Here is a 26643-nt window from a genome sequence, read left to right on the forward strand (position 1 = left end):
CCAACACACATGCGGAGAGGCTCAGAGCTAGTAGCTGCGATCTCTTACTCTCCTCAGAACGTGCAATTCCCTAAATGGTCAGGAGTTTTGCCTGTCGACTCTAGATTGCTCTCAGCTTAGGAACAGTGAACCCTGCGCTCGCAGGTCAACTGACTTGACCTCGGCTTGGAACCTCCTTATTAGCCTCATCTGCATTTCCTCAGGTAAAACAACCGAAACTTTCCATCCTCTGAGGGATCGGTTTGGGACACTCTCGCGAGAGGAAATGGGACAAGCCAGCGCTTGAATATTTGTGTAGCTTTCTGCACATGGGGCGTGCTTAAGGATAGCCATGCTAACTGCCCAAATATGCTGCCTATAGGTCCGGACACGTACAGTAAGCATGCTAGAGCCGGCCCTGTGCACCCATCTACCTCTTGCAAACATCCTGCATTTGCCGTGTTCTTCTCTGACCACCACCCACTCCCACTCCTTCCCCGTCTCTCACGTATATGAGTGCTGGGAGGCTTCTGCCCTGCGGCCGCAGAATCTGAGGCCAGGATGATGGCGCAGGTGCTGGCTCTTGAGTGTCATTAAAGACTCCCTAACTAGCAACGCTGAGATCCAAATCTCTCCTCTCTTGGCAGCCTTTTCTGCTGGGCCTTTCCAGATCCGGGGGACTGAGGGCTGGAGGTTGTCTCCAGCAAGAGCCTGCTCCTGGAAGGCTGGAAACGATGCACATCCTTGGCTAATTCATTGTTTCCCAACCTTCTCCAAGGGGCCTATAACCCTGCAATACTGAAGAAAGGTTCTCTTTCAGCTACAGGTCTTTGTCTGTCCCCTTCCTTTCCACAGCGATTGAATGTCACGGGATCGTCTTTTTCTTCCTTCAGGTCCTGCCTTGCTCCCAGGCCTACGCTCTCCAGTGTTAGCAGTGGGATCCTCGAAGCTTTGCCGGGGACGCTGTCCGGCGTGCTCCAAAGCGTGTAGGTCGGCGGTGGGGTGAGCCATCAACACCCTAGTGGGGACTTGTAGCTCCTATATGTTCTGGCCCTCCTTTTCCTGTTTATTTTTGCTAATGGGAAGAAACATGGGGCTATCTCTGGCCTGTCAGCCACAGTTTCTGCTGCAGCGTTCTCTTCCGAAATTACTCAGGACCTGCCCTCTAGCTATGTTTTCTCTCTGCTGTTTTTCTGCCGCCTTCTAAAACAAAGTTTCCACATTCAGCTTCTAAGCAGAGGGTATTCTCCTTCAATATCTGGTTAGAAAAGTGCCCTGCACAGCCTGTGGCTGCTCTCCCAAAGGCTGGCTGGAGAGGATACACAATTCTGCCCCTGACGGGAGGCAGCGTTTGCCCTGGGGCCATAAGTGACCTAAGACAGCAGGCACTCAACGCTCTCCACCGGCTTTCTTCCCCCCTCCCCCCCATCAGGCTCCCACCATTTTGCATTCTGGCAGCATCTCAGCGGTGTGTTCCTGCCACAGTTGGAAGGTGCCCTCCACCCCACCCTATTCCACCTCCACAGGGCTGGAGCAGGGCTTCCCCGAATAGGTTCAGTTTGTAGGAAGTGACAAGTCGCTTTAACAAATGAGCGGCCCGCACCTCTGAGGCTTTTCAGCAAATTTTGCGTGCACAAGAGTCGACATATAAGTATACAGCTCAACGAATCTTCAAAAGATGGATATCCCTGTGCAACCAGCGCTCAGATCAAAAAGCACAGTGCCATCAGAAGCCCAGAGTGCCGCTCACATGCCTTCCTAGTCTCTCCAGACTTCCTAGCAGAACGGATTAGTTTTACTTGCTTGTAATCTTACACAGATGGAAACACACACGAGACGCTGTTTTGCGTCTTTTTCGTTCGGCGTTCCGTCTGCGCACTTCATCCACATGATTGCACGGGGTTATAGATCATGCATTTCATGTCCGGTGCGGTATTCTACTCGGGGAACATAGCACATTTTCAAAAATCGATTTTCCTGTTTTGCTCCAGATTTCGGCCACTGCAAACAGTACTGCTGTGAACATCGTGTCGCCTGTCTTTCGCAGGGGCACTCGTCGACCTTTCAGCTCTGTGCTGCCGGTTTTTCAACACGTGTCAGAATTCTCCCCTCCCCACCCTTGCCACCGTTGGCATTTTCTGTATCTTCATTTTAGCCAGCGTGGTGGGTGGTGGTTTCAGCTTACATTTCGTCTTGCTTGGCTTTTGTGGAAGCCTCAGGTATGAAGTTCAGGTATCTGATGAAAGAAGTCACCATAGGCGCGTGCCTGTTGTAACTTTCAAGAGACGCAGCCTTTCATCCCCACTTTAAAAATGACTTGTTTGCAGAGCAGAGGCTAGCTTGAAAATCCAGAGTCCTTCAGGCAGCTGCATTCTGAGGAAACACGTTATTGGTAGCAGACCTAGACACGTTCCAAAGTATTGTGCAAGTGACGCCGTCCGGTCGGCACGCTCATTTGTTCACTCATCCACAGTCAGTGGCGAAGCCCTGTACGTGACAGGCAGTGTTCCAGGTGTTGAAAGAAATCGGGGAACAACACACAGCGAACCCTCTTAGGAAGTTCACGTTCTTGGGTGGACAGACAGACAATAAACAAGAAGTAAAATAGCGTGTTGAGCAGTGACCAGGGCTATTGAGACAAGTAAATCAGTGAGCGGGAAGGGCCGGCACGGGTTTAAATGGGATGGTGAGGGACGGCCTCACCAAGCTGACGTTTGAGCACAGCACTCACACTGACTTGGAAACAAGCAATGTGGGTATTGGGGGAAGAAACGTCCAGGGGGATCAGCACACACGCAAATGCCCTGAGGTACGAATATGTTTGAGGAACAGTAAAGAGGCTGTTGGGAACAGGGTGAACAAGAGATAATGGGGTGCAGAGAAGAAGGCGGCTGCGTTGGGCCTTGTGGATAATTCTGAGCGCTCTGGTTTTCCCTCAGCTGTGACTGAAATGTCCTCAAAAGCTGTTCTGGTCCCACCTCTATGAAGCCTCCCAGTATCAGATCTTCCTTTCAACTGGGCCCACTTGGTTCTCCTCCCACCACCTGGGATGGATCAGGTTAGTATCTCCTTCCTCTCACATCTTTCCTAGTAATTTAGAGGCTACGTGGCTGATGCCACAGGAAGGAGAAAGACCAGATGGAATTTGAAGACACTAATTTTTCTGTGATAGAATGCACACAGGGTTCAAACATTCCTGAGGGAATCCAACAGGCTATAATCCCAACTAGGCCTCAGCAGAACATGAGTATTGGCAGGCACAGTAACAGTTAAAATCAAAGGCCCGTGGGGCCTATCTTTCCCATCTGCATCGTAGAAAACCAAATCTTACTTTCAAGGTCCCTCACACCCTGCCCAAGTGTCTCCTGGGGCAACTCTAAGGGGGAATCCAACATGTGCTCTCGATTCCGGCCAACGTAGCTGTGACTTTTCTGAAAGGAAATAGGAAAGCAGGGGTCTTGGCATCAGAACAGACTGATCAGGAGAGAAAAATCTAGAAAAAGTAACAGTAAATGATAAAGGGAAACGTTATCAACGTATGGTGTTGGAAAAACTTAACCACTGGGGGAAAAAGTAAACTCTTTGCTTTATAGCTAATACCCATATTAATTTCCATAAAAATACTAACTTCCAAAACAATACTATGAATAGTTTTTGTGTTTTTTTTTTAAACATTTATTTATTTTTGAGACAGAGAGAGACAGAGCATGAACGGGGGAGGGTCAGAGAGAGAGGGAGACATAGAATCCGAACCAGGCTCCAGGCTCCAAGCTGTTAGCACAGAGCCTGACGCGGGGCTCAAACTCACAGACCGCGAGATGGTGATCTGAGCCGAAGTTGGACGCTCAACCGACTGAGCCACCCAGGCGCCCCTGAATAGTTTTTTTTCTTTTTTTTTTTTTTTTTTACAACATGTATAATGGGGAAAGACTTTCTCCATCATCCAAAAAATAACCCATCATCATTATATGACACTCTGTGTCAAAAACAATTCTAAAGCTTTATCTGTATTAAGTGATTTAATCCTCACAAAAGCTTATAGGTACTTATATGTACTTTTCCCGTTTTCTCAATGATACGGTTGAGCCATAGAGAGGTTAAGTAATTCTCCCAAGATCCCCATAAGTAATGGTGCCAGGATTCAAAGCAAATGATTGTGACTTCAGGGTCCATATTCTAAATTACTGAACGGCAAAGGAAAATACGGAGAGATTTCAATACATGAATTAAACAGTGTATGGAAAAAATCATGCAGAGTAAAAGACAAACGGTAATAGGGAAAAATCATGCCACATACCTAACACGTAAAACATTAATATCTTACATAGAACATTTTCTCAAATGTTATTGCCCAGAACACTCATGTCCTGAATGACGCCAGAGGGTATTCTGTGTGTGTGGGGGTGGGGGGGCGGGGAGAGAAGAAGAAGGAGGAGGAGGAGGAAGAGGAGGAGGAGGAAGAGGAGGAGGAGGAGGAGGAGAAAATGTTTGATGGTCAATTAAGCTTAGGATATGATGTGTTAAATCTGACCGTGGAAGTCTTTTCCTCCCCTCAACACACCTATTAACATCTCAAAGTGCAATAAATTCCCTGAAATACAGTCTAGAAAATGTCATCTTTGTGTGTAATGAGTTCCTACGATCAGGAAGGAAAATATAAATATCCCAAAAGAAAAACGAGCACAAGAGAATAGACAATGCAAAAAAAGGGGAAAAAAAAGTACAAACAGTTATTAGCATATGAAAACCTTGTTAATAATAATAATAAACCCCACAAACTTCTCAGGGATGATGACAGTGTAGGAGGACCCTAAGCTCACCTTGTGCCATGGTTACACCTACATAACACCTACATCAGAAATAGGTGTTGTTGACCCAGAAAACAACCCAAACACTGGCAGAACAGACTCTCCAGAGCAAAATGTAGAGAAGAGGCCACAAAGAATGGAGATACAGTTGGCAACTAAAGGGACCCATGGGACTGTCTGCTGGAGGGAGGGATGTCACGTGCCAAGAGAAAGGGGAGGAGCATACCCCACCCCAGGCACCCCAGGCATGGGGAACCTGCATAGGGACGATGAACCACTAACATTTGGTTTTGAAAACAGAGAGGCTTAACTTCTTGAGTTCTTATAATCCAGTGGGGCTTACCACCTGGAAGTTTAAAAATCAGCGGGTTTATCTCTGTGAGACCAGGGATGGTGAGAGGAAACTGAGTCCCTGTCCTTAAGGAGCAAAACAAATGGCCCAAGAGAGATATAGCTTAGAAGAAGCAATTTGAAAAATACCTGGGGTATACGGGAGGGAGATTTACTTACCGATCTAAGAGTTTGTGTTAGAGAGGCAGGGATCCTTGGGAGACCTAAGAACAGAGGAGCTGGCAAGTGCCATTCCCCTCCCTTACCCCCAAGCCTAGATACACAGACACCCATGGGAACCAGCTTCGCACAAAAACTCTCCACCTAGTTTGCTAACGATGTGTTCTGCCCCTGTGTTCTCCTGCAGACTGGCCTCCTCCCTCCTGGCCTCAGCAGGAGTCTTCCTGGGTGACTGCAGAACCCCCTCCATAGCAGACCAGCATGAACCTTGCTGGCATCACAGCTCTGACCCTGCCTTTTTTCTATGGACCTGCCACGGGCAGGAGTCTATCCAAAGTGGTGCCATAAGCCTGGCAGTGTGCAAGCAGCCTCGACGAGGGTCAGCGGTACTCCACAGTGGAGAGGGGAAGATAGCCACACACACCAATCCAACTGTAGCTCCAGCATTGGACTGGGAGAAGACATGTGGTCTGACTCCAGGTCATGGCCACCAATAAAAGCTTCTCGGGGGGATAACCCAGGGAAAGCATCTAGCTCTGGCAAATGCCTTTTCTGACTCAACTCAAGCCCAGGGGGGCCCCGGACTGGCCTACTGACAGCACAGGGACCAAACCCTGCCAACAGGCAAGGAGAGCCTTTGTAGATGACTGGGCTGAAGGAAAACGTGGCTCAACCACACTAGTAGGGTGCACACAACACACACAGGAAATGCTCCTGAAGTGCCAGGCTCTGGTGAACAGGGGACACAGTACTGCAGGGCACTACAGGAACTTCTTCTTTTCATAAGGCCACTACTTTCAAAAGCAAGCGACATAGAAACAGCCACAGAGAGTGAGACAAAATGAGGAGACTGAGGACTACGTCCCAGCTGAAATAACAGGACAACATCCCAAGAGAGCTAAATGAAATGGAGATAACTAATATGCCTGACAGAGAATTTAAAGTAATGGTCATAAAGATACTCAATGGACTGAGAAAATAGTGGAGAGCCTCAGTGAGACATCGACAAGGAGATAGAAGACATAAAAAGGAACCAATGAGAGGTGAAGAACTCAATAACTGAAATGTAAAATACACTAGAGGGAATAAATAGTAGACCAGAGAAAGCAGAATGGATCAGCGACCGGGTGGAAAGCAATCAAGCTGAACAGGTGAGAGGAAAAGAATAGTAATAATAAATGAAAATAGACTAAAGGAACTCAGCAACACCATGAAGTGTAATGATAGGGATCCCAGAAGGAGAAGAGAGAGAAAAGGGGCAGAAAATTTATTTGAAGGAATAGTAGTTGAAATCTTCTAAATCTGGGGAAGGAAATAGAAATCCAGATCCAGGAAGCACAGAGAGCCCCCGACAAAATCAATTCAAGGAGGTCCACACCAAGGCACATAATAATTGTGGGGCGCCTGGGTGGCGCAGTCGGTTAAGCGTCCGACTTCAATCCAGGTCACGATCTGGCGGTCCGTGAGTTGGAGCCCCGCGTCGTGCTCGGGGGCTGATGGCTCAGAGCCTGGAGCCTGCTTCCGATTCTGTGTCTCCCCCTCTCTCTGCCCCTCCCCCGTTCATGCTCTGTCTCTCTCTGCCTCAAAAATAAATAAACGTTAAAAAAAATAATTAAATGACAAAAGGTAGCGATAAAAAGAGAATTTTAAAAGCAGCGAAAGAAAACAGTTACGTGGAAAGGGAATTCTCCAAGGCGATCATCTGGTTTTTCAGTAGAAACTTTGCAGATCAGAAGGGAGTGGCATGATATATTCAAAGTGCTGAGAGAAAAAAAAAAATCTGCAACCAAGAATACTCTATCTGTCGAGGCTATCATTTAGAAATCCAAGTATATCACTAAAGAAAGCCAAGAAACCATGAGAGAAGAGAGCGAGAGAAGAAAGAAACAGAGAAGAACTACAAAAACAACCATACGAGTAACAAAATGGCGATAAGTATGTAGCTATCAATAATTACTGTGAATGTAAAGGGACTAAGTGCTTCAATCGAAAGACATAGGGTGACAGGATGTATAAAAAAGCAAGACCCATCTACATGCTGCCTACAAGAGGCTCATTTCAGACCTAAAGACACATGCAGATGAAAAGGGAACAGACAGAAAAGCATTTACCATGCGAATGGAAGTGCAAAAGCCAGAGTAGCAACACTTACATCAGATAAAATAGACTTTAAAACAGACTGTAACAAGAGTCTTTAGTCTTTCTTTAGAAAGACAGTACGTAATAATAAATGGAACGATCCAATAGGAAGATATAAACGATTATCAACATTTATGCACCCAAGATGGAGGAACCCAAATAAATAAAGCAGCTAATAACAAACAAACAGAATATTATCAATAGTAATAAAATAGGGGACTTTAACACTCTACTTACATCAATGGATGGCTCATTCAAACAGAAAATCAACAAGGACACAGTGACTTAGGTTGAGACGGAATAATATACCTCAACATGATAAAGGCCATATATTAAAAAAACTCATAGCCAACATACTCAATGGCGAAAAACTGATCAGGAACAAGATAAGGGTGTCTACTCTGACCACTTTTATTCAATATAGTACTGGAAGTCCTAGGCACAGCACTCAGACAAGAAAAATAAAAAAAGGCATCCAAGTTGGTAAGGAAGAAGTAAAGCCTTTACTATTTGCAGATGATATGGTACTATACGTAGAAAACCCTAATGACTCCACCAAAAAAAAAACCTTCCAAAACCGATAAATGAATTCAATAAAGTTGCAAGATACAAAATCAATATATAGAAATCCATTGCATTTATATACACTAATGATGAAATAGCAGAAAGAGAATTTAAGAAAAAAGTCCCATTTACGATGGCACCAAAAACAGTATCTAGGAATAAACTTAACCAAGGAAGGGAAAGACCTGTACTCTGAGAACTATAAAAACATTGATGAAAGAAACTGAAGATGACCAAAACAAGTGGAAAGAAAGTCCATGCTCGTGGACTGGGAGAACAAATATTGTTAAAATGTCCACACAACCCAAAGCAATGTACAGACTTAATACAATCCCTATCAAAACACCAACTGCATTTTTCACAAAATTAGAACAAATAATCCTAAAATTCGTGTGGAACCACAAAAGACCCCAAATAGCCAAAGCAATCTTGGAAAAATAGAACAAAACTGGAGGTATCACAATCCCCGATCTCAAGCTATACTACAGAACTATAGTAATCAAAAATACTATGATACTAGCTAAAAATAGACCCATAGATCAATGGAGCAGAATAGAGAATCTGGAAATAAAACCATCATATTATGGTCAATTATCTTTGATAAAGGAGACATGAATGAGAAGTGGGAAAAAGACCATCTCTTTCCCAAATGGAGCTGGGAAAACTGGATAGCTACATGCAAAAAAATGAAACTGGACCACTTACACCATACACAAAAATAAACTTGCAATGGATTAAACACCTAATTGTGAGACGTGAAAAATCCTGATAAAAACCCTAGAAGAGAGCACAGACAGTAACCTCTTTGACACTGGCCATAGCAACATTTTCCTGCATATGTCTCCTGAGGCAATGCAAACAAAAGCAAAAATAAACTATTGGGACTGCATCAAGATAAAAAGTTTCTGCACCGAAAAGGAACTAATAAACAAAACTAAAAGACACCCTGCTGAATGGAAGAAGGTATCTGTAAATGACATATCAGATAAAGGGTTAGTATCAAAAATATATAAAGAATTTATACAACTTCACACACACACACACACACACACACACACACACACACACACACACAATTTAAAAATGGGCAGAAGACGTGAACAGACATTTCTCCAAAGAAGACACACAGATGGCCAACAGACACATGAAAAGATGCACGGTATCACTAATCAGGGAGATGCGGACCAAAACCACAGTGAGATATCACCTCACAGCAGTCCGAGTGGTTAAAATCAGCAACACAAGAAACAACAGATATTGGTATGGATATAGAGAAAGAGGAACCCTCTTGCGCTGTTGGCAGGAATGCAAAGTGGTGCAGCCACATTGGAAAACCGTATGAAGCTTCCCCCCAAAATTAAAAATAGAATGACCATATGATCCAGTAATGCCACTACTCTTTACCCAAAGAATACAAAAACACCAGTTCGAGAAGATACATGCACTCTTATGTTTATTGCAGCATTGTTTACAACAGCCAAATTATGGAAGGAGCCTGAGTGTCCATCCATCCATAGAACTGACAAATAAGATGTGGTATATGTATAATAGAATGTTACTCAGCCATAAAAAATGAAATCTCGCCATATGCAACAACATAGGTGGATCTAGAGAGTATAACGCCAAGTGAAATAAGTCAGAGAAAGACAAATAACGCATGATTTCACTCATGGAATTTAAGAAACAAAACAAACAAAAAAGACACAAACCAAAAAACACTCTTAACTATGGAGAAGAAACTGATGGCCACCAGAGGGGAGGCAGGTGGGCGAATGGGTGAAAGAGGTGGAGGGGATTAAAAGCACAGTTGGCATGATGAGTACTGAGTAACGTACACAAGTGTTCAATTGCTGTATTGTTCACCTGAAACTAACGTAACACTGTATATTAATTATACTAGAATTAAAAATTTTTTTTTAAAAAAGCATGGAGGTACCATTTTTTTTTCTCTCTCAAATGAGCAAAAATTTTAAAAAGACCTATTTTACTTAGTATTTGTGAGAGTTGGATTTTAAAATGCATCCTAGGGGCACCTGGGTGGCTCAGTCGGTTAAGAGTCTGACTTCGGCTCAGGTCATGATCTCGTGGTCTGTGAGTTCGAGCCCTGCATCGGGCTCTGTGTTGACAACTCAAAGCCTGGAGCCTGTTTCAGATTCTGTGTCTCCCTCTCTCTCTGACCCTCCCCCGTTCATGTTCTGTCTCTGTCTCAAAAATAAATAAACGTTGAAAAAAAAATTTTTTTTAATGCACTCTAAGGAAGTCAGTGAGGTTGAAAATGAGGCCAAGTTTTCTGGGGGGGAGACACGATTTGGCATATGTATCAGAGGCCTTGAAAAAAATGTATATGATCTGACCTAGCAAAGTTTGTTTATAGGAATTGTCACAAGGAATAGACTAGTGAGCAAGGAATGTATGTCCAAGTTCATTGCAGCAGTATATGTAGTAGCAAAATATCCATTGTTATAGGTAGATTAAAGCATGTTAATATTTTGCAGTATTCTGCCCCTCTTAAAAACAGTGACATTTATCTATTCTATTTTCATCTAACATCCAAAATGTAAAAAAAAAAATCAAATTATTAAACAGCTTGTAATTTGTGGGGAAAAAATAATGAACATCATAGACATTAAAATGTTAATGGTGGTTAGTCTTCTCTAGTGGTGGGATTTGGGAGGATTTTTTTTATCCCAATTAATTTTCTTTTGCATTGATTACTTGTTAACATTGAAAATAAGAAAGGCTAGGACCATTTTGAAACATGACATTTTTATTATTCTGAAATGGTGACTCACAGATTAGGAAACGAAGAGGATTTCATTCTCCAACAAATATGAAGGTCTTTATTGTGCTAGTAAACTCCGCCTCAGTCTAAAAACTAACCTCGAAGTGAGGGTGAGTAGGATTCATGAGGAAGAAAAAGAAGCTTAAGAAAAAATCTGGAATCTGCAGGCGTAATAGATCTTTATAAAAGGGGATTTGGAGAAATAACCTTTGCTTGGTGTAATGGCTGCACTGAAGCACAGACTTGTCGGAGGAAGAACCCAGACAGCTGAACGGTCCTTTTTGTCTCAGGTGGAGAGACAAGTGCACCTGCAGAGCCACCCTCCAGCAATTTCTGAAGGGAACGGCGAATCCTTGCTCCTGAACGTGTGAAACAGGATCTGGGCCAACCCCTTCCCTTTTTTGACTAACCAAAAATGAACTCCTCGTGTGAAATCTGGATCAGTGCCAACACACCCAGGGCTCAAGGTTGTCAGCCAGCTGTTGGTAGCTCACACTAATTCTCTTTTCTCTTAAATGATGCAGAAATATGTTGCTTTACGCACACGGGGGGGGGGGGGGGGGGGATGAATCAAAGGACCTAATTGGCAAATAACCTAAAACCTCCTAAAATTAGCCTTAAGACCTGGTCAGTGTTTACCCACTCATTCTGTTGCACTCATCTGTGTTGAGAGGGGAGGGGTCACATGGAGAACCGTCCTCTTTACTTCTGATATGGAAGGGGACTTCCCCAGCAAATTTCCCTGGAAAGGACGGGGCGTGAACACTAAGGAGGAACATGTCCGCTTTGCCACTTTCTTGCCATTAGCCAAACTCTCCAAAAGCTTACTGCCTCTCAGGACTTCTCAAGTGGGGGTCCAGGGAGAGGTGACAGGACCAGTTTGCTGTACGGGACAAGCTGCTAGGACCTCCATGCCCTGAAGGGGAGGTCAAGGTTCATGGCTGCTTTCACTAGTCCCTTAAAGAATCAGTTTTGATTCTTATGCCTTCATGTGGGTGACCAAGGAGACCCTTCCTCGTACACATTTGTACTAAATGAACGTATTCGCCCACTTAGAAGCTGAGTCTTAAACCACCTGGTAGGCCAGATTTTATTTTACTCAGGGGGGAACCTTTCAAGTCCTAATGAAAAGTACAGCTTCCTGTATTTATTTAAAGTAGAATCTTTCATAAAAATATATTTTAGGGAGTAGAGTATTTGGGGAAAGTAGTATCTTTATTCTCGTTAGGAGGGAGCATTGTCCGGTGGTCAAGGTCAGAAGCACTGGAGTCTTTGTTCCTCCATCCATAAGATAGTTGGGTTGTTGTGAAAACGAAGTAAAACAATGTTTTGGAAGTACACACTGCCGGCTTGGCACAGACCAATTAATGGTGGCCAGTAGTAAATACCACCACCGCTGCAGGGTCACAATCCACCTTAGTAAGCACCTTCCCAGAATTCTTTGGGATTTAGAAAGGCCGGCATTGGCAACTTTTGTTGTGGTGGTGAGCTGTTTAAAAATACTCTGCCCATCCAGAAACCCTACAGCTTGTTGTGTTACGGGGTAAATTCCTCCACTCCAGCCCCACGTCCACTGACCTACGAGGCTGGGTCTTTCCCATTCACGAACGCCTGCCAAGGGGTCAACGGGTCCAGTTTGCGAGTCCTGTTGGACTGTGGACAGAGGGCCGGCCACGTGGGGGGCAGTTCGGGCGGGCTCGGCAACTGCCCAGGTCAGGGGAAGATCACGTGGGATGATGGGGACATGTCCTGGGAGGGCGGGAGGCCCCCATGCAGCCAGGAAGGGAACCGGTGCGGGGGTCTCTGCCTGGAGAGACCACCACTAATCTTTGTGGATATAAACGTTGAAAAAAAAATTTTTTTAAATGCACTCTAATGAAGCCAGTGAGGTTGAAAATGAGGCCAAGTTTTCTGGGGGGGAGACGCGATTTTGGCATATGTATCAGAGGCCTTGAAAAAAATGTCTATGATCTGATCTAGCAAAGTTTGTTGATAGGAATTGTCACAAGGAATAGACTAGTGAGCAAGGAATGTATGTCCAAGTTCATTGCAGCAGTATGTGTAGTAGCAAAATATCCATTGTTATAGGTAGATCTGTGATCTGTGTTGAGTGGAAATAAAACTTCTGAAAACTAACCTTTCCTTCCAGCCTTCCAGTCACAACATTAGTTCTTCTGCAAAGTAGATACTTCTGCCCACTAGGGGAAAGGTCAGGAAGTGCTGGAAAGAAAGAAAACAACAGTGATATTAATTTCAAGGTTTTCTTAACTTCTGTGTAATTGTTGGGAAAGCAAGGAAAATAGAGATAACTGGGGGTGTGGCCTCCCTGGGAATTTCTCTGGATGTTATCTTATCTCTTTGTCTTAAAGGTTTGTCTTTTTATTTTTAAGGCATCTCTGTACCCAACATGGGGCTCTAACTTAAACCCCTGAAATCAAGAGTCACAGGCTCCACCGACTGAGCCAGCCAGACGCCCTGGAGGAGGTTAAATTAGGAAGCCAAAGAATTCCTGTGAAGCTTTGAGGGGGTGGGAGAGGTAGGGGTGAGGGTGGGGTTGGAGGGGGACAGGGGCGGCCACTGTGGCTCTCTTGCTTTCTCCATGTGCTCAGTGTCCCTAGAAAATGCCACGCTTGGCACTGGGGCCTTCCTTTTCCTCCCTGAAGCCCTTTCCAAGTCCTAGGAGAGCCAGGAAAACAGTGGCTGGGACAGCAGCTGTTTTAAGCAAGACTGAGTCTGTTAGCGGACTCCCTTGCCATCTCCTGCTAGATGCGAGGTGGGTATACTGAGCAGTGGTTAAGAACTGCTATACTTTAAGACTGGGCCTGTCTCCAGTGTTTCTCTGATTCACGGATTAAAGTGGAATTTTCCAGGAAGGCTTGATCTAGAAGGAATCCTTCTCTTGGGTCTACAAGTTCTCTTTGTGCAGCAGGAAAATCCTACCCCGTGACCATCTGTGGGCAGGGTCTGCTCACTCTGCCGACCGTTTCCTGAACGAAAGAGAGGAAACACCGTCCTGAGCAGAAAGGATCCCCCAGGCACAGTGTGGTTTTCACACTGTGACAAAAGTCAGAGCCACAGGCTTATTGATAAAATGTGTACCGGGCTTGGAGTTTTCAATTTTTATTAAATTTATTTGATTAAGAACCTAAAAGGAATTTTGGAGTATAATTACCCTGAGCGAGTCACTTAATCTCTGTGTCTGTTTTTTTTTTTTTTTAAATCTGGGAAATAAAGGGTTGTAAAATTTTTTTATAGCCATCCTCGCATTAATGCTATTCTTTTTAAAGAAATATTCTAAAGTATCAAATACGTATATGGGGTGTTCTAGACAAAATTTTTCCATTAAAAAAAAAAGCTCCAGGAGCGCCTGGGTGGCTCAGTTGGTTGAGCATCTGTCTTCGACTCAGGTCATGATCTCACGGCTCGGAAGTTCGAGCCCCATGTCGGGGTCTGCAGTGACAGCAAGAAGCTTGCTTTTTGGGTTCTGTCTCCCCCCCCGCCCCCGCACCTCCCCCACTTGCTCCATTTTGCTCTCTTTCAAAAATAAACAAACATTAAAAAAAAAAAGCCAGCTGACAAAATTTAGCCGTTGGAGTATTCATATCTTGCTTGTTTTCTAGATAGTGGTGAGTGTATTTCTTAAAGGTTAGACTAACCTGACTGGCTTCTTGAGTGCCTGGCAATAGGATTTACAATTACATTTCAGAATGCTTAATCCCTAAAATGTGGTCCCTGGGACACAATACTAAGTGAGACTTGAAGGTCAGAACCCAGGAAGGATATGAAGGACTCTCCATTACTGAGGGACGGAGTAGCAGATCTTGAAGAGAACCCTGGGAGCGGGAACACTGGCCGCAAGATTTGTCGGAACTCTTGAGGAACCAAGACTTTCCCAACTGTGGGGAACGAGCGAGCACGGCCCACAGTGGCAGCTGTCATGTTCATTTCCCAGCCCCTCCCTTCAGGGTTATTTCTGTAAACAGGCAACCACTGTGGTTGGAGCAGGAATGGGAGGGATTCAGGGAAGGATGCTTTGGTGACTTTGAAGTGAATACCTCAACTTGCTGAAAGGGAGGTCATTATTTATTTGGTTTGACTTGTTCTTCCTATTCAGCAAAACCCGCCAGGAGGACCTACTACTCACTTTCTTCATGTCACTCAGAGTCAAAACACTGGGGATGAAAACCTAGATCTCCACTTGCGGAGGTTTATTGACCTCTTCTGTCTGCCATATGACCAGTGTGCCTTGAGTGGCCAGATCTGAATATACCAGAGGGCAGCCCATACGTATTTAGAAGGCACATGGTCACAGGCATCACGAGCTGTGACATCCGTAGACGGTAGCAGTAACATCTACGCTCATAGGTCCTGTGCCGTTGATGGGGACCTACTGGTCCAGTTTTGGATGCGAGGGAGTCAGTAGCTTCTTCCTCCTGCACCCGCACACCAATATTTCTTCCCTTATTCCAGAGCACCCTGAAGAAAAACACCACCTTATGCTCATTCTTAACCTAGACTTACCTCATTTCAGACACCGAGAGGATTTTTATTTTCCGTCCTATCGCTTCCTCACAAGACTCCACTCATGCTTTCTTCATCCCAATCTTGGGCGTTTTGCATTAATGGGCCTATAGGAATCACTTTGTATCATCCCCACGAAATATTTTCCTGTCTTTATTGCTGACTCCAGGGCTCATTCTATTTTCTGGCTTTGATGATTTTTCTACTAACATTGTCAAAAAATTTTTTAAGAGTTATGTCCCCTAGAAACTTAAAGCCATATTATGACAACTCTTTTAATGCGTTTAAAAAAAATTTTTTTTTAATGTTTATTTTTGAGAGAGACAGAGACTGAATGCGAGCGGGTTAGGGGCAGAGAGAGGGGAAGACACAGAATCCGAAGCAGGCTCCAGGCTCTGAGCTGTCAGCACAGAGCCCGACGCGGGGCTCGAACTCACAAGCTGTGAGATCATGACCTGAGATGAAGTCAGATGCTCAGCCGACGTAGCCACCCAGGCGCCCCTCTTTTAATGCGTTTGATAGGAGTAGCCGGTAAAATGTTGAAGACACCCAACCATCATTGTCACCAAAACAATATACACCTCTAGACTGCACATTAATTATATTTTGTCGGGGCGCCTGGGTGGCGCAGTCGGTTAAGCGTCCGACTTCAGCCAGGTCACGATCTCGCGGTCCGGGAGTTCGAGCCCCGCGTCGGGCTCTGGGCTGATGGCTCGGAGCCTGGAGCCTGTTTCCGATTCTGTGTCTCCCTCTCTCTCTGCCCCTCCCCTGTTCATGCTCTGTCTCTCTCTGTCCCAAAAATAAATAAACATTGAAAAAAAAATTAAAAAAAATTATTATATTTTGTCTGGAGGGAGTTTACAATCTAACATACAACTACTGTATTGACAACAATGTATTTAGCCTACCAAGTTAGTGCCAAATATTCAGGATTAAATATTCTCACCGGGGCACTGGGTATAGGAATAGTACATGTGCATGTCAACTGAAGAGTTTCTTAAACTAAGATTACCTAGTGAGAACAGTAAAAATTTAGTCTCTAAAAATAATATTCATCACCAATTTAGAGAAATGGCAAAGCCCCTTTTTATTAACACTCAAGTTTCAGAGTATAGATTCTGGTATCATAGTTGTGTCTCTTGTGATTCACGTTCTTCCCTTTCAGTTCGATTGAGCCCCATTAAAACCAGGTTACAATGAACTGATATCTTGTATTTTATTCCATCCTGTGAGATCAATGTGTCCAAGCAGACATCTGCATAATTTAAGGTAAGTTAGCTTTTCGGTAAGCCCACAGCTACCTCCTCTGAGTGGGTAGGAGCTACATGAACCCATCTCTCAGAGATATGGTTAGCGTTACATATTTATTTGCTTGTAATTTGAATAGGATATATGACTTAAGCACACTGTAAATTAATTTAAATAGGCCAGTTGTTAGAATAGGATTTTCTCAGATTATCAAATTTATGTGTGCCGCCTGCAGGTGCCTGGAATTATTGACTGGCTCTGAGGATCGCACGTAGGCATTTATTCCAAGGCTTCTGTTCACTTTAAGAAATGATACACAATTCTGCATTCTTGATCCTCCTGCAGGCTTTTCATCATGTAGCACGGAAAATCATGTAGAAGAGAAACTCACAGACCAAAAAAGCATAGCAAAGATTTTTTTCTCTTTTTAAATATCAGGAAGGGAGAGGAGAAATTCCTGAATGTAAATGGCAGGGTCTAAAAGTCAGAGTGGAGTTTCCAAGGTCTGTTTATAGTGGTGTAATCCCATCATGGGAATTCGAGACGGTGTACTTGTCACAAGTGGCTGAAGAAACGAAAAGAAAGCAAAATGTTTTTCCCACGTGGAAGACTGGAAGGTAAATCTATCTGAGAAATAAATATACCTGAATTTTTCTCAGGATCCAATTAGTCACCCATTTCACTCTCCATGCTGACAGTTGTTTATCGATTTAATAATATTGGACAACCCGGGAGCTACTCACCCTGATATCTGCCAAGTGCACGCTTAATTTTTGCCTGATAATCTATTTTGAACTCATTTCCATGAATTTATGCTTTTTTTTTTTTTTTGGTGGCCATGATGGCACCATCAGATGGTTACTGTCATTTTTAAATAAGAAGACATCGGGGCGCCTGGGTGGCTCAGTCGGTTGAGCGTCCGACTTCGGCTCAGGTCATGATCTCACGGTCCGTGAGTTCGAGCCCCGTGTCGGGCTCTGTGCTGACAGCTCAGAGCCTGGAGCCTGCTTCCGATTCTGTGTCTCCCTCTCTCTCTGACCCTCCCCCGTTCATGCTCTGTCTCTGTCTCAAAAATAAATAAACATTAAAAAAAAATAAGACATCCAGAAAGAGTCTGAAGGAGTGTACTCACGTAGCCAGATGTATATAAAGGGGCAGGTGACAGTCGCAAAACTATTTTGTTTTCATTTCTCCCCCTTCAAGCTAACAAGCTCCATCTACTCTCTCCCCGTTGTGAAGAAGGGTTTCTGCCCCCTCTGGGCTGCCTCTATGCATAAGGCAGTGTGGGGTTGGTTGGCACTAGAGACAAACAGAGGCATAGCTGATGGAAAGCAAGGACAGTTTTGGCACAAGGGAAGGTATCTTTGTCACCTGTCAAATCCCTCTTCTGTTTCCTCTTTGCCTCCTTGCACTTGTGGCCGCCCTAAGATGGGACTGAAACTGTTGTCTGCTACCTGCCCAAAGTTAGGCAAGAGTCTGAAAAGGTCTTGAAGGTTCAAAGGACTTCTTCCGTAGAGGTAGCAGTCATTTTAATTAGGTAAGGGGACGTGTTTGAAATGGGTCAGTTTCTTAAGAACTTTTGTTGGCAGTCTGCCTAGAAGCTGGTCTTTCCTGTACCACATCATAGGGTGGCCCCTTCTGGGAAGCGGGACCTGAACAATAACACACAGAGATTTACTGATGGCCAGTATGGATGCTGTGGTTATGGGAGCCTGGGGTAAATGTTCCATAGTCAGTGAAGTCATTACCTTGGCAGTTGCTTGGGCAAGCTTGTGGTGTTAAAGGACCCAAAGACCTTAGACTTACTTTAAGGGGGCAGGTGCCAAAGACAAATCACTACCTTGAGAAATGATGCAAAAAGCACAGTTAGAGGCACAGATTCGTTATCTGGTTAGGGTTGCGCAGGATAAATTGAGCCAAGTGAACCTAAATGAAAGATATCACGGACAAAGTGTGTGAGATTCAAACAAAGGGTTATCAACTTTCATAACTAGCCAGAGGTATTTCTCAGAAGTGTAATTCAGGTGGCATTTTGCAGATACAAAGACAGACAGACAGAGAGAGAATTATAGCAGCAACAACACCCAAACCAGATAGGGCAGAAACTCCAAGTAATGCAAGCTTAGTGTGAGAAAATCCAAGGGGTGATACCTTTCTGGAGGTGGGGCAAGTCTGTTTGAAGAACAACCGATAACCCAAAGACCAACATGCTGCAGAGGAGATAATTTTTAGGTGACACTAACACTACTGCTATGCACATGTGATTATTTTGGGCATCTATTTAATACAGCTGTAGCTCGAAGATGGCAAATGCATTCTTCGTGTCTCCCCCCTCCCCCGTTCAGAGCCCTCCGTGAACCTCCCTGATAGACCACACCGCCACCAGACATGAAAATGGCCTCAGAGCCATTCTCTATGCAGGATTCGGTGATGCGGGTTGGCGTGGGAGGGGAGATCTATTTGCAGTCTCTACAGTGTTTTCGGTCTTTTCCATATGTTTGTTTGCAAAGCGACAAATAAGAAAGCGCTATTCAGGGTTGTTAAAAGAGAAACTCCTAAACTGGGCGTCAGGTTACTACGTTCCTGGACAAAGTTTCGCAGCACCCAACACTGCACTGCCATGTTATCTGCGTTCACAAAAATGGCACCAAGATGGAACTATCCTGGCAAGAGTGAGTGGATATCACCTTTCAGTGCGTGTGAGAGAGAAAGAGACAGAGAGGAGCTCTGAGCCTGGGGAATGGAGGTGCTACAGTTTTTTGGTTTTGTTTTTTTTTTTTTTTCAGCCCACTGCACTTCTAACTCCTGCCCCCTTGGTTTCTGCTATTTCACCTCAACACCAGCTCCTGTTTTCTTTGGAGGATATAATGGGATCCAGTGTCAGCCCAGCCAGGGGGGACTCTGGTCCCCAGGCCCATCAGCTTCTTTCGGGTGCTGAATAATAGCAGAAATGTACAAAAGTTCATCTAGGAAATTGTTTAGTTCTGTCTCACGTAACTTCGGTGAGAAGAGGGACAAGATAGCCTCACATAAGCACGTGGGTGCAAAGATGGGACGCGGCCGTATCCCAGGGTCCTACGATGGGATCTTTACCGTAGGGAAGACTGTTTCCCTGTAGCTCACCCACTGCTTCCTGATGTTGCTCTTTTCTTCTTTCTCTCTCAACAGACCATAATATGGCTCTGAGAGCTACCTTATTTATTGAAAGAATTCGGGGCTTTTTTCCTTTACTAAACTTAGAAGTTGAAAGTTACAGTTTATCATTTGGTAGGCCTAATATATAACTCTTCCCATTCACCTTGGAGTCAGTAAAGAACCCAACCTCTCGCAAAATTGACAGAAAATTTAGCAAACTGTGTACTAGGAAGGTTCGTTAGTTGTTTCGGTTTGCGCCCCCTCCCCCCGCCTTTTAAGTTTCTTGGTACCTTTTCTGTTTTCAATCTAGGAAGTTGAAATACTAAGCCTCACGTAAATGCAAACAAAGTGTTCAGAGCGCAGTCTGTGAATTATTTTTTTCATGCCCCAAACATCAGTCTCATTGGCCACAGTCTTACACACTCATAGCAATAACTGAGGTCAGGATTCAATTCTTGAGCAGAGAAGGACGCTAGCAAGTTAGGGAAGAAAGAAATATTCTATTTGTACAGTGAACACAACAGCCGTAACTTCTTCCGGGTGAACACAACAGCCATAACGACCATTTAGAAAGCCTCCACTGTGTGTTAGGCATCGCAGTGCAAGAGGATATCCTTTTAACTCTTGCCATAGCTTGGTGAGAGTGGATATTGTTTTCTTAATAATACAGGTAAGAATATCAAGCCTTTAAGAATTTAATTAGCTTGTTAAAGTTCATACGCTAGAAAATGGCTAAGAATGCATGCTCCCAGAATCCTCTTCTTATATCTACATGAATAAACTTGGCTATTGATCAATGGATCTTCTTAATGATGGTTATTTCCCCCAGCCTGCCCCTCCCCCCCAGTTTACAAAGCTGTCATATACATCGTTTCCTCTTATTCAAGCCTCATAACAATTCTGTGAGGAAGTGATTGTAATCCCACTGCACAATGAAAAAACTAAGGCCCAAATTCAGGAAACTGTGAAAGCAAATCAATCCTAGGGGCGTTTGTGAGTATACTCTGGCTAAGCACTGATGCTCTATTTCCTAAGGGGAAGCTGATTGAACAGGTTCCTCTCCAGAGGGGATTCTGGTTTATCAGATAGGAGCAAAATAAAAATAAGTTTAATAGTCTCCACAGCCTATAAATTCAGTGAGAAGGAAGGAGAGAGTCCCAGGCCAAAGGAGAGCAAGGATTGCTGTTTTCAGCAAGCTGGGATGGTGCACACGTTAAGGCTGGAGTGTGTGTGAGTGCATGTGTGCACATCAGTGTTATCCTGGCAGCCTGAGTGCCTGAAGAGTGCCAAGGTCTTTCTTATCCCATCAGGACAAGGAAAGGCAATCTTATCGGTGGGTTATTGCCAGGACCAGAGTGTGCTTCTTATCGTCTCAGACTCTGTGATTGAGAGAGACTCATCATCTTCCGGGGCCAAATTGGACCTTGCCAAGAGCATCCAGACATTTAAGATACAGCGTTCACCTACAGATATCCACCAGATCCAATGGTCTCCCCCCAAACCTTCACACTCTCTCAATTCAAACATGGCGTCACGCTTACCTTCAAACTCTGCATTGTGACGAAACTGAAGGCTCTTTTCATAATTCAGGGCCTGGGGGCTACAGCTATGTTAGGGAACTGCCTGTGGACCAAAGAGAAAAATACTCGTTATAAGGTGGCTTTTGCCAGAGGCTTTTTCTCCGAGAACAATTATCAATAAATCCGAACAAAGAGGCCACCCCTGAATCCGCCCATGGCACACGTGGTCACTGCACTCTTTCCTTTTGGGTGTTATTGATTCTGGGCAATCTCTTCAAATCCCTGGGCCATAGTGTTCCTCTTTATGATATCACAAGAACTCGCCCATGGAATAGGAGACATCCACAAATCTGCATTTACGCCAAGGGTCAAAGTAGTCAAGGTAGCGTTGCATTGGGGCTGCGCTGAAATAATTAGACAAGTGTAGTAGTTCTTTCCTGGCCTCTGTCCCTTCCCTGTGACGCTGTACAGTTGTTTAAGGAATCGGCTCCGTGTGACGGTCCTTAAAGCCAGAGGTATTGTCTGTGCCGCGTCTCAGAGCCATGTTTCCACTTGACACGGTCTTGGTTGGAGGGAGGGGCAGGCCTGAGTGTGGCAGCCGGGTGTTATTGTTAGTACCGCCTGGGTCAGCACGGGCTGCATGTCAGCTTGTTTGTCACATGTCACTGAGCCTCACCGGGCAACCACTGGGATAATAGCCCTAATCCAGCCCCGCAGAGAAAGCTGGAACCCTCCGGGAGCTGAGTGCCTTTTCTCTCTCTGTCTAACTGCAACTAGGCGTTTACATCCCAAGTCAGCCTTTACCTAAACACATTCTATTTTTAGAAAAAGGAAGAAAGGCATCCTTGAAGGGTTACCGCCAGTGAACGGTTAGGAACTTAAGAGATTTTCCCCCCTAACGTATTTTAGAGTTTAGGAAAACCTAGAAATGAGATACCCTTAAAAAAAAAAAAACAACCAAGTTTCTCTCTATGCTCCCAAATCATCTTTGTATCTTTAAAAAAAAAAAAAAAAAAGTGTGTGCAATCTTCAAGGAGAATATATATACCACTGCTGACTTCCTATTTCTAAAGATAGTATCCTAATATCTATAAATCAAACTCACTACTTTGACTTTATATAGCAAAAGACAGAGCTTTGAAATACTGCAGTTCTGAGCCCATCTGCAATCCCCTCTTCTCATCATTTTTAGCTTTCCTAAAGTATAGAGACCTTTGGAACCCTGAATTTGGGACTCACTTTTTTTTTTGGAAGCCTGGTTAAGTTTACCTTTGCCTCATCTGTATGTAGCAAGTAGAATTTACGAAGTAAGAGGATAGTAAAAACTCATTTTGGGATGATTGCTTCATTTACTAAAGAAAGGGTGTTTTCATCACATTTTAAACAATTGTAACATCATTTGTTTGAAGGCAAACAGTGAACAGATTACAAAGCAGTATTTCAGATATGAAGGGTTTTTTTTTTTTTTTGAGCTTCCTCGAAAATACCAAAACTTTTAAAATCCTATAATTTCTCCCTAATTCACACTAGGCTTCCCTCCATTTATTCCAAATGGGTGAGATTTTACTGAGCACTGAAAATGGGACACTCCTGGGAGAATTCCCAATTAGGGTAAAGCCTTGGCTAGCTATGTGGGTTAGCCAGATGGTATAGCAGAGGTGGACCCTACATTCATGATCTCATTCATTTGGGCCGTAAATATTTTTAGCACCTCCAGGCACTGTGGTATGTGAAGATAATAGAAAATAGAATATACACTCTGCCTGGACTTGGCTCCACAGCACTTATAGTCCAATGGAGACAAGTTCTCTTCCAATACGTGTCCAATGGGTGTTATCAACTGAACGGTGTCCCACCAATTTTCGTGCTGAAGCCTGAACCCCCAATGGACTGTTTTTGAGATCGGGCCTTTAAGGAGGTGAGGAAAGCTAAGTGAGGGCCTAAGAGTGGGGCCCTCATCCTACAGGACTGATGTCCTTATGAGAAAGAGAGACACCAGCGCATTCTCTGCATTCACGCACAGAGGAAAGGCCACGTGAGGGCACAGCAAGAAGGCAGCCGTCTGGAAGCCAAGGAGAGAGTCCTCACCAGAAACCAACAGTGATGGCACCTTGATGTTAGACGTCTAGCCTCCAAAACTGTGAGAAAATAAGCCTCTATTTTCCCAGTCTATAGGATTCTGTTATGGCAGCCCAGACAAATTCAACAGGAGAAGTGTGGGGTTCCTGGGGGGCATAGGGTAGGGACCCCACAACCACATCTGAAGCAGCAGTGTCTGAGTTGAGACCTAGAACAGCAGCAGGAGTTGGAGAGGGGAGATGAAGGGGGGCATGTTTCATGTGGAGGTTGCAACGTAGGTGAAGCCAGAGGTAAGGAGAGTACAGCCTGAGATGTGACACAGAGGAAGAGGAAGTTCAGTAACCTGGAACATAGGGGGCAAGGGTGCAGGTTCTGGAACAGAGGAAGCTCTGTAGGTCCTGAAGCGCTTAGAGCAGGATTTCTCGCAAATGTTCAATGCAATCCAACTCCTCTTTTCTCTTGAGATTCCCTTTTTCCCCTTTGTTCTTCGGTAGCACCCTGTTCTGGTTTCTCTCCTACTTCATTGGTCACTCTGAGTCTCTTTGATAGCTTTTCCCCTGCTCAACTTCTAAATATCTGAGTGCCCCACGGCACCATTTTGAGGTCTCTGCTCTTTTTTACAATCCTTCCGATGTGGTTTCGTCTAGTCACGTGACTCTAAGTAACATCTATATGCCTAGGACCTTCAAATATCTATCTCCTGCCCTTATCTCTGTTTCCAAATATAGATTCACATGTCCATTTGTTTCCTTGATATCTCCCTTTAGTTGTTCAAGAAGCAACTCAAACATAATATTCGATTAGATAGGATGTTAGTAGCTGTGAGCAACAGAAGACTCCAACTTAAATGGTTTAAATAGCAAGGGCATTCTTAGAGTATGGTTCCTGACCTGGTGGGCCATAGCGATGGTGCTGTATGAGAGGGGAAAGCCTTTCCTGCACTCACTTAGGTGGAGTGACTGAGCCCTGCAAATTAAGTTGACAAAAAGACAGATTAACAGGAGAAAAAAAAAAAATGATTTACACACACAACGTGGATACACGGAGGCATGCTTGATGAGGAGTTACTTAAAGGGGTTAGAATTGGGGCTCATATACCTTAATAGGGGAAAAAGAGGGAGAAAACGTTTCTATGGAAAAAAAGAGGTTTTTTTTTTTAGGATGACGAAGTTTTAGGAGAACAAGAGAGATGAAAGTTTGTGATGCTGGTCTATACAGGAATGATGCTGTATATATGCTCTTTCAGGGCCATAAAATTTCCCTAGAGAGAGGATTTAGGGTAGGTTTACTCTTGGTCTCTGTTTCAGGAACAGACCCACCCCAATGAGGGAATTTATGGTGGCCTGATTTCCCAGGAATTTCTGCTTTTCATCAGATAAGCCCCACGAAGCCACCATTCTGCATCTGTTGAATTTCAAATGTCTTCAGTTTAAAACAATTCTGATATCAAAATGGCATATTTGGGGGTGGCATATCTTGGTCTCTGGCATTACTGCATTCTTTCAGTTGGTCAGTTACACAAAGCGGTCAATCCAGTATTCTGAATGAGGTTTTAGGCTAATTCTAGAATTACAAGTCACCGAAGGGCCTCGGTTGGTAGGATTCTTAGCTGTAACCCAGCCACTTGTACCATTCTGTTCACCATATGATTTAACTTCAAGTCGAGAGACTCGTTTGAGGTCTAAGAGTGCCTACCTTGGCCTTCCCCCTACAGTTGTTTCCTTCCATTCTGACCTTGAGCTCATCATGAGACTTGCGTTAGCCGGTGGACCGTTAGCAAACGTACCACAGCCAGTGGCTTCGAAACTTCTTACATGTGGGGATTTACTTTTTTCCTCTCTTCAACCCACATCATCACCATGAGAATGAACCCAGGCTAGCCTGGTAGAGATAGAGGGGAGTTCTCCTAGCTCAGGCCATACTAGGGCAGCCCGCTTCCTGACGATTAACCAGTCAACCACAGATGCATGTGTATGCCCAGCTAAAATCAGCTAAGTCAAGCTCGAATCAGCAGAACTCCCCAGCCAATCAGATTCGTAATAAAAGACAAGTGCAAGCAATTTTAAGCCACTAGCATTAGAGGTGGCTTCTTATGTAACAAAGCCTAATTCGTATGCATGGAGAAGTCCTAACTTTTTGAATGGGGAAGATGAGGGGACACTTTAAGAGAGGGGGGGAATAGGAATAGGGTTCCCCTAAACCAGGTCTTCCGAGTCTGGCCATTTTTATTCCCACATTTCCTGAGATGGGAAGTTTTCAGACTGGGCGTTCTTCCCACAGAACATATTGCCGTGGCCCTCGGGGAGTAGTTCTCTGATAGGCAGAATTATATCATTGTCAACTTCTCATCCCTAGGTGTGGAAGACTGTAGTGCAGCGTGGAAGAAGTCTGGTCACTGCTTTGAGACGTGTGGAGTCTATTAGAAGAGGCCGCACAAGGCTGTCCCATTAACACAGGAGATAGGGTCTTTAAATGGGAGCAATCACGGCAATACACGGAATGGCCCCCGTGGAGAGGGATTTCCAGCAAGTTCTTCGGCGTTACCTTTTCTGTCTTCTTCAGATCCTGAGGTTACGGGCAAGCCTCCAGCCAGAGCTTCACACAATGGCTGGTGACTGCTCCCAGGCCACAGTGGTGCCCTTCATTTGCCAAAGGATTGCCACCAACCCCTAGTTGCCCACTAATCTTTACCCTCTGTTTCTTCCACTGTGTCCTCGGACACGCTATCAAACTTTAACATCCAGCTTGGTGTCTTTTGTTATTTTTCTGTAGGAGGTCAGGTGCCATCATTTAGACATCTCTTGATGCACACATAGAGGTCACACAGAGAGGCCCTCAGGAAGAAAACAACACACATTTCCAGTATGCTTGATACAGCTCTCATTGGTTGAGTGGCTGCAGCATGGTGGGGAGGTGCTCACTGATAGACGGATCAGCCAGGCTGGATCTCAGGGCGTGAGAAGGTAGGATAGTTCTCAGAGTATCAGGAAAGTATATATCAATGTCATGCGCTGTATTACTCCACGAGGTGACTATTTCAAAGTTCAGTAGTGCTATAACAAATGTAGCTTACTGGCTAAGCATGCAGCCTTTGGAATCAGACAGACCTGGATGCATATTAGGATTTGTGATTCACTAGTGCTGTCATTGTGCTCTGCACCACTGGACAATGAATAACGCCCATCGCCCAGAGATGTTGAAAGGATTAAGTGAGATACAGCATGTAAAATCCCCAACAGTACTCAATATCTAGTAAGCACTCAGTGTAGGTGATGATGATGACGATTACTTAATGTTCCTCAAAATATATTCCACCTAGGAATGGTGCACTTGGGTATGTTAACAACTATAACGTGGG

The 26643-nt window shown here is 44.4% G+C and overlaps 2 long non-coding RNA genes across 5 annotated transcripts in view; one reads left to right on the top strand and one right to left on the bottom strand.

The window, feature by feature from the left end:
• The window catches only part of LOC125169505 (uncharacterized), a 71352-nt gene extending 49558 nt beyond the window's left edge, over positions 1-21794 (bottom strand). For 3 of the 4 annotated variants that reach the window (XR_007153707.1, XR_007153705.1, XR_007153708.1), the window contains exons 1-3: positions 21430-21794; positions 21228-21309; positions 12920-13002 (exon numbers count right to left, since the gene is read on the bottom strand). This is a non-coding gene — a long non-coding RNA (uncharacterized LOC125169505). Of the gene's footprint in view, positions 1-12919; positions 13003-21227; positions 21310-21406 lie in introns of all 4 variants that reach the window. The other variant, XR_007153706.1, reaches the window with a different exon arrangement.
• Positions 20204-26017, top strand: LOC125169506 (uncharacterized). Its single transcript, XR_007153709.1, has 3 exons — positions 20204-20356; positions 23230-23346; positions 25641-26017. It is a non-coding gene; the product is annotated as an uncharacterized LOC125169506 (long non-coding RNA).
• Positions 26018-26643: the final 626 nt, after the last annotated feature.

The sequence above is a fragment of the Prionailurus viverrinus genome, chromosome B4, assembly GCF_022837055.1.
Source record: "Prionailurus viverrinus isolate Anna chromosome B4, UM_Priviv_1.0, whole genome shotgun sequence".
NCBI classification, from domain to species: domain Eukaryota; kingdom Metazoa; phylum Chordata; class Mammalia; order Carnivora; family Felidae; genus Prionailurus; species Prionailurus viverrinus.